Consider the following 8,624-nt stretch of genomic DNA (forward strand, 5'->3'; position numbering starts at 1 on the left):
GACAAAAACTTTGCAAAGAAAAGGAAGAAATCTACAAATCAGTACCATACAATGGCCGATTGTTATCAGCCCTCACATTAATATGATATTAGTAGATGCAATCTTAGGTAAAAGAGCTGAACTTGTCCCTGACAACCAGTTATGCTCCCTATAGTTTGGGTGGGGCTAGGGTTAGTCTACCCCACCCCATCGACTACACAAGGCCTTTGGCTTTCAGGAAACTGTTGGATAAATCTTAAAAATTGGCCTCCCAGCTGAAACAGTCGCTTTTGATGCAAAGCTTCCGGCAAGCTCTGATTTCTAAATCATCAGCATAAATCACCAGTCCTCAAATTATTTTCTCTTGAATTGTGCCAGAATTGGTTTTGCAAGAGCTATTTCTGGTTTCACCCGGTTCCAGTAATGTTTATGGGCCAAGGGTCGTAATCTCAGCAAGATGGACCACTGGAAAGATATCAGATTGGCCAGATTTGTCGTCCTCACCATATCCTTTGCAGAGTAGCTAGTTAAACGGGTTGTGTCTTGACCTTGATAAATACTTCCCTTTATCATGTCTTGGCTCAAGGTATTTAGGGCTAGATATTGTTACACACTACCCCAAATCTGAGCGGTGAGAGATGCCAGGGGTCCCTGGAGTTTACACGTGGTTCAGTTTCCTTGGAAAGAGGCACAGCAGAGACTGCCGTGTCTTGGGAATATATGCTTTATTTACACATATATACAACCTGAGCCTATGATGGAGGAGCTCACAGCATCAACACCCCAGAAGGCCCTGCTTCTCCACTGGTTGCAGCCTTGGATTCTAGCAGAAATCAAGCACATCTCTCTCCCAGCTTCTGCCTACTGCCTCTGAAGATAGTTCAGAAACTTCAGCTAGTGCAGAATTCAGCAGCCAGGTTGCTCACCAGGGCAAGACGGTTTGAGCATATTACACCAAACCTGGTCCGACCACTGGCTATCAATCAGTTTCTGGGCCCAATTCAAAGTGCTGGTTTTGACCTATAAAGCCTTAAATGGCTCAGGTCCACAATACCTCAAGGAACACCTCTTTCCATATGAACCTACCCTGAGCATCCTCTGAGGCCTTCTTCATTCTGTGCTTCCTCCATGAGAGGTCCGGTTGACGGCAGCACAAGAACAGGCCTTTTTTGCAGTGGCTCTCCGTTTGTGGAACGCTCTTCCCAGGGAGGTTTGGCTGGCGCCTTCGTTATACACCTTTCCTCTTTAACCAGGCCTTTGGCTGATTGGCATCCAATATTCTTTTTAAATGTCTTGGGGGTAAGGTTATTGAGTGGTTTTAAAAAAAAATTATGATGATTTATTTTGTGTTTTTATATTGTGATTTTATGTTGTAATTACCCTGAGCCCTGGAGGTATAGGTTGTTGTTGTTGTTTAGTTGTTTAGTTGTGTCCAACTCTTTGTGACCCCATGGACCAGAGCATGCCAGGCCCTCCTGTCTTCCATTGCCTCCTGCAGTTTGGTCAAACTCATGCTGGTAGCTCCGAGAACACTGTCCAACCATCTCATCCTCTGTCATCCCCTTCTCCTTGTGCCCTCAATCTTTCCCAACATCAGGGTCTTCTCCAGGGAGTCTTCTCTTCTTATGAGGTGGCCAAAGTATATGAAATAATAATAATACAGTGGACACTCGGGTTGTGAACGTGATCAGTGTGGGAGGCACGTTCTCAACCTGCAGCATTCGCAACCCGCCACCCACACGTCTGCGCATGTGTGGGTTGCAATTCGGCGCTTCTGCGCATGCGCAAAGCGTGATTTAGCGCTTCTGCGCAAGTGCCGAAACCCAGAGGTAACTCGTTCCGGTACTTCCTGGTTCGGCGCAGTGTGCAACCCGAAATCGCACAACCTGAAGCGTCTGTAACCCGAGGTATGACTGTAATAATAATAATACCCACCCATTTGCCCTCTGGCACAGGGCAACTTCTTTTGCTACACTAATGATGGTACTTAGGTGGTAACTATGGCCATTATCACACATGAACTTGCCTAACTAGTTCAACAATTGAATCCTCCATCAGACATTTCTGGGTCCAGGACCCCAGCAATTAGAAGGGACTCAGACATCATGTAGACTGACACCCTGGCCAAGCTCACAACGATATCTTCTGCACCAGGGACAAGGACATCATCCCTGGTGGTCTTCCTCCATCCCTGATATGTACAGTCTGCCCAGTCCTTTGCATAAGAACCACACAACCGTTGTCTCCTGTCGAGCTTCTGGAATGCTGAAGAGAGGAAATGATTAAACAGTTCCTCTCTTGAAATTAACCAGCTGCGATGTACATACTGGAAATGCCTCCCTCTCAAATCCCATTAAATTGCCCATCCGGAGGGGTTTTTGTATTCAATAATGATCTTCTGCTGGAATATCGCTGTCATCTTCATCACGGACCATTTAATTTCTTTAGATGATTTGACAAGTAGTCCCTGACCTTTAGGTGACAGCGGCTCTGGGGCATTTGACCTTTCAGGAAAGAGCTAGTTGGCATGTTCATAATGAGGTCATGCGTCCCATAGGTTCTGACTGTACTTCCAGTAGCCTGGGCACACGCAAACACGCCTCTCCCTCCTCAGTCCAGAAGAGCAGGTATTTGGCACCCTCTGTTGAACTCTTTAGTCACTAGTGCAAGCATACAGTCCAAATGTCCTTACAGAATAAAATAGAATAGAATCACAGAGTTGGAAGGGACCCTGAGGATCATCTAGTCCAACCCCCTGCAATGCAGGAATATGCAGCTGTCTCTTACGGGGATAGAACCTGCAACCTTGGCATTATCTAACCAACTGAGACCAAGGGCAATTTTGGCCTGTTCATGCACATCTCTTTGTTGGAATAACACAATTTCACCTAATGAAAGTTCCTGGTGATGTGTTTTAGGAATGTCCCTCCTGTAAACTGACGGAGATGCACCCTTTTGCAGTGCCGTTCTCCAACACACCCTATGGAACCACAGTGAGACTTCCTGCCAAGTAGATGTTCACAGGATTGCACCGCACAGTGCGTAAGGACTGGGTGCTTTCAGAATGGGCTTCTCCCTGATGAACCTGCCCAAATGCTGAGATCAATATCAGGGGCTCTGGCTGGTGTCATGGCAGAGCAGGGCAGGTGGGAGTGAGGAACAAGCACTCCCCCCTCCCCCATGGCTCCATGTCTCTTCCAAAGGAGGTACATACCTGGTCTACCCAAAGGCAGTCCATGGCTGGTCTCCTAGCCATGATGTCTATGCTCTGGGTACCAGTTGCTGGGAACCTCAGGAGGTGAGAGTGCTCTTGCTCTTGTTGCTTGAGTCTTGCTTGCAGGTTTCCCACAGAATGAGTGAGCTCTGTTAACCACAGAAGCAAAGAGATGGGTCTTTTCGCTCTTCCCGCTTCAGCTGGCTGGATGCTGCTTCATCTAGGATGAAGAAAAACAGAAAATATGGTGCTGTACAGTGGTACCTCAGGATAAGAACTTAATTTGTTCTGGAGGTCTGTTCTTAACCTGAAACTGTTCTTAACCTGAAGCACCACTTTCGCTAATGGGGGTCTCCCGTTGCCCCTGCACCGCCGCTGTGTGATTTCTGTTCTCATCCTGAAGCAAAGTTCTTAACCCAAGGTACTATTTCTGGGTTAGCGGAGCCTGTAACCTGAAGAGCCTGTAACCTGAAGCGTCTGTAACCCGAGGTACCACTGTACATGAGTTTTGGCTGATGCTGGAGACACAGAGGCTGGTCTTGCTCAGTGCCGGACCCAATGCCAGGCTGCTGCCAGCAACTCTCACGGCCAGTTGCCCAGGAACATACAAAGACAAGGAACGTTCATACCATCCGCTTTTTATTCAGTATTTACAGAGAGAGGCTATAGAACCCAGCCTCTTGGGTAATGGTGTTGTCTCGAGTGAATCTCCACTCCCGTCTCTCCCATTTCCTCATTCGTCATCTTCGCCACCTCCTCTACATGTGCTGATAAGTGCCCTCTGCCTTTGAGCTCTTTGTTCTCCTACTTTCAAGGCTTGCCAGGTTCTGGGAGAGGGGGATCTGGAATGCTTTCTAAAGACATTGTGTCCATCAGCTGTCATCTTCCCCTCCACTGCCTCCTCTTCCTCTTCCTCCTCTCCCATTATTTCCCAACTTTCCCCCTCATCTGCCTCTGAGCAACACCTGTTGTAATTCTGAACTGTCTTCCTCTTCTCTGGAAGGGTCAGGCTGGGGAGGTAGTCTTCACCATTCCTCCTCTGCCCAGTCCCTGACACCCAAGAGCTGTGAGCCTGGGGCTTCCCTGGAACTCGATGGAAAACAAGATCTATCAGAATGGTGATGATTTGAGCCCCTTCCATCCTTTGCTCAAGTTGTAAATAAGTGTCAGTAAAACCATCGATCCTAAGGGCACCACGGTCTCCACCAACCTTCATTCTAAGGAAACCAAAGCCCCGATATAAGCACAGGCACTCTTGGAATCTCTTGTTGTTCAGGATGCAAAAATAGGAGCATTATTATTAGTTTGGGTGTTTTTAAAGAAGTAAATGTTTTAACCCAAAGAGCAAGCTTGCTCTCAATTTTTAAATCAGTAGGGACAGATTATTGCAAAGGAAGTGAATGTAGAAGATCGCAAGAAGGGGAGAATCTTTAACCTTTTTTTGTTTTAGCAACACAGGAGGGCTCAGCGCAGATCAGTTGATGTGTGATTGGGGATGTTTCAGGTATGCAAGTGTCCCTGCTTTCCCCTGCAAAATGTTGGGGGAATGTGCAGGAACACAGAGCGCCAGCTCCCGGAGACCGGAGCTGTGAGGTGCCCCTAAATGGATGTGTCCCACAGAGAGCCCAGATCCGAAGCTTTTAAAGGTATGTGCATTATTGATTTTGCAAAATGGGAACTTCGTGTTCTGCTGTGAACGCTCTTTATTTATTCATCCAGGTGCCAGTGTCCATCTTGCAACAGCGCCCCCAAGGGGCCCACCATGGGAACAGTTCACTTGTAATGTATTTATTAATGACCTCGAACAAAGAGGTGCATGTATGTGGGGTGGAAAGGAGTGTGGTGCCAAGAAATTATAGATGGCATAGAATTTGTTCACCGTAATGGAAATCACATAGGGAAGAGCTTTCAGAGAGAGTGAGGCTGCCGACATCAGGGCCTCTGCTAAGTAATCCATGATGTTGATTCATCTGATTACTGAACCCCCAGGGCTGGTTCACACTTTCGCGTTCCCAATCAGTATCCCCTTCCAGTAGTCCGGTTACCTCCTGCTTTGCTTACTGCAATGCATCCTTTGTGAGACTGCCCTTGAAGGTTGTTCAGAATCTTCAGCTAGTGCAGAAAGTCTGCCTGCAGGGACTTTATTTCAGCCTATCTTAGATCTAAACTAGACATAGAATCACAGAACTGCAGAGCTGGAAGGGACCCCAGGCTCATTTGGTCGTCGTCCCCTCCCCGCAATGCTTTATGTTAATTGCATCATTGCAATCACTAGGTCTAGTTTTAAATTTTGGAAGAGCAGCTGTAAGTCCCTCCTGCCAACTTAGCAGTTCAAAAGCACGTCAAAGTGCAAGTAGATAAATAGGTACCGCTCTGGCGGGAAGGTAAACGGCGTTTCCGTGCGCTGCTCTGGTTCACCAGAAGCAGCTTAGTCATGCTGGCCACATGACCCAGAAGCTGTACGTCGGCTCCCTTGGCCAGTAAAGCAAGATGAGCAACCCCAGAGTCGGTCACGACTGGACCTAATGGTCAGGGGTCCCTTTACCTTTACCTTTTAGCTGTAAGTCCGTCTGGGACCGAGAACGTGCAGGATGCCAGATTTAACAGTTTCCCTCTAAATGAGTTTCTCTCCATGTGACCCCAGTGTAATAAATGAAGTTATTAGTCCTGGTAGCTACAGGGGACAGCCTGCAGCTCAGGGGAAGAGCAACTGTTTTGCATGCAGAAGATGCCAGATTCAATTCCCAGCACCTCCAGATAGGACTGAGAAATATTCCGTGCCTGAAACCCTGGAGAGCCGCAGCTAGTCAGTGTGGACAACCTTGGGCCAGGTGGAACAATGGTCTGACTCTGTATAAGGCAGCTTCTTATGTTCCGGTATTTGGGAGGAAAGGGGTGAACCCCACTTAACAAATGGCGCCCTGGTGAAATTCCAGCCTTTGGGGAAATAGCTCGCTGGTTTGTTTTTTTCCTCCCCCCTTTCCTTCTTCAATTTGAAAATTGTTGGATTGGAGAGTGGCTGCTCCCTGGTTTACCGACACTGCCGTGTAATTGTCGAAAATGTTTTGAAATACGTCTCTCAAGAAGAGACGTTTAGTGCCGTAATTAATAGTTTGTCTCTTGGAATCGCCCGGAGAAAAGTAACTAATGCATTTGACAGCAAACATGAATAAGCTTGTAAAAATTTAGGGGGAATTACTGAGCCTGTGCAAACTTGATCAGCGTGAGACGAACCTCAGGGAGGGAAGGGCTGCCAGAGGAGTCCCAGGGAAAGGACTTTTCTCCGGCTGGCTTTTCCGACCACAATCATCCAAGAGGCCTTCGAGAAGCAGAATCAAGGGGGTACCCCCCCAATGTGGCCCGTAGGGTAGCCTGCGCCACGCAGGTGGGGTCTGCCGCTTCTGAATTGGTGTGTAGGAATGAGCGCATTTTTATTTTTTTAAAAGCACCCCTCTCACTTCTGTGTTAGTGTTATCCTTCCAGGGGTTTTTGCTTCATTGCTTTTGATGAAATTATTTGCTTTCAATGCAGTGACAGATCTAGAGGCAGTCGTAGCTCAGTGGCAGAAGGTCTTCTTTGGGCGCAGAAGGTCTCAAGTCCAACCCCCAACATCTCCAGGTGAGGCTGGGAGAGCCCCTCACCTGGGCTTCACAGAATTGGAAGAGACCCCAAGGGTCATTCAGTCCAACCCCCTGCAATGCTCCAGATAGGGAATGTCTCCCAGATATACCATTGGGGATCGAACCTGAGGCCTTCTGCATGCAAGAAGCTCTACCACTGAGCTATGGCCCTTTCCCCCTTCACACTGCAGGGAAGACTGTGAGCCTACAGTCCACATGCTAAGTGTGGATGGGCTTCAAGGTGTCTCTTGCTATCTCATTTGATGGTTCTTTATCTTGAAACCTGACTTGGACTGGACAGCCCTTCGGATTAGGGTTGCCAGACCTCCAGGGCTGACCTGAAGGCTCTAGGATTGCCTGGCTCACCTCAGAATTTCCACCTTGACAAAACTGCCTTAAAAAAATTAAGAGGGCTGTGCATGCAGCTTGCAGCCTTCATCCCAGCAAGAGCTAGCTGTATATTATTGCATAGAACTGCTCTCTCCTGTCCTCTTCCAATTAACCTCCATCTCCTGGTCTTAGTGATGGGAGAGCAGAAGAAGAATCTCCAGGGACCGCCCCTGGGTCTCAGGTTTGGGCCCTGAAATCTCAGAGGCTGGGATGCTCCTGACCTGGCAACCCAACTTCAGATAGAAGTTCTCCTTTGACACTTCAAATAAAGAGCCGCCCTCTGTAATGTAGGACACATGGCCAACATACTGGAACCTAGACTGCTTCACCAATTGCCAGGGCCCAGAACACTTCACTATGCTAACATCCCTTTCACAAATTATGACTTTTTGTGACTTTGAACTGGAAGCTGCTCTGGGATCCAAACTTGGCTGAAAAGCGAGTTATTAAGCATAGCAAATCAGCCAATACATAAAATCCACCTTGAGCAATAAGCTGTTGTTCGGTGGCTGTGGAAGACCAACCAGTCCCAGGATGGTTGCAAAATCCTGCCAAGCTGTGATCATTTTTTCCATCGGGCAAATGCCAACGACGTCTCTGTAATTATGCACCAGCAATTAAGCGGAGGCTTACACAAAACACAAGGTGTGAATAGTGAAAGATGAGATCTCCCCCTCCAGTTAACTCTTCTCAGAAGCTATAACCAATTCTCTTTGCTCGCCTTTGATATTTAATTAAGATTGCCCGAGATGCAATCCTGATGCAGAGTCCCAGGCGGGGTGAAAGTGCTCTTGTGTTGCTCTTCCATGGATGGGGTAACACCAAGCATAGCTCTCTTGGTATGCATCGAGGGCAACGCCATTATCACCAAAGACAGCCACCAGCATCTTCAGGGCTGGAGTCGACGCAGGTCAGTGCGAAAGATGCAGGGCTCCGTTGACAGTGAAGTTAACTCTGTTCAAGGAAATGGAATACAACACAGCAACACTTCCCTTCAGGTCTTGCCCCTATGGGGCAGTTGCCAGGAAAGAAGGTCACTGCCGTCCACGCTTTCTAAGGCTCCTCCTCTTCCAGATGTTTCCCAAGCAGTCTCAAACTGCATCTGCACACCGCTGGTCTCTCCTCTGCCCTCCTCGTTATTCTCTGAGTGAGTTCTTGGGGACTGGGGGGAGAGGAGCTTGTCTCAGCAGGAGAGGGAGATTCCCTGGGTTCTTCAGCAGCCTTTGGAGCCTCCCCTCTGCTTCAGCCTCGAAGTCTGTCCCTGCTCATCCTGCTCACTAAGCCCTGCTGCCCCTTCAGCATCCAGCCCCTCATCCCCATCTTCTCCCTCTGATCTCTCCTCAGTGTCCCACCACCAATCCCCTGGCTCTAAGCCTTCCTCCTCTGGGGGGGTTACCTTGGGGGTTCCCCTGCTGGTGCCT

Source organism: Podarcis pityusensis, assembly GCF_964106645.2.
Source record: "Podarcis pityusensis genome assembly, chromosome: 15".
NCBI classification, from domain to species: domain Eukaryota; kingdom Metazoa; phylum Chordata; class Lepidosauria; order Squamata; family Lacertidae; genus Podarcis; species Podarcis pityusensis.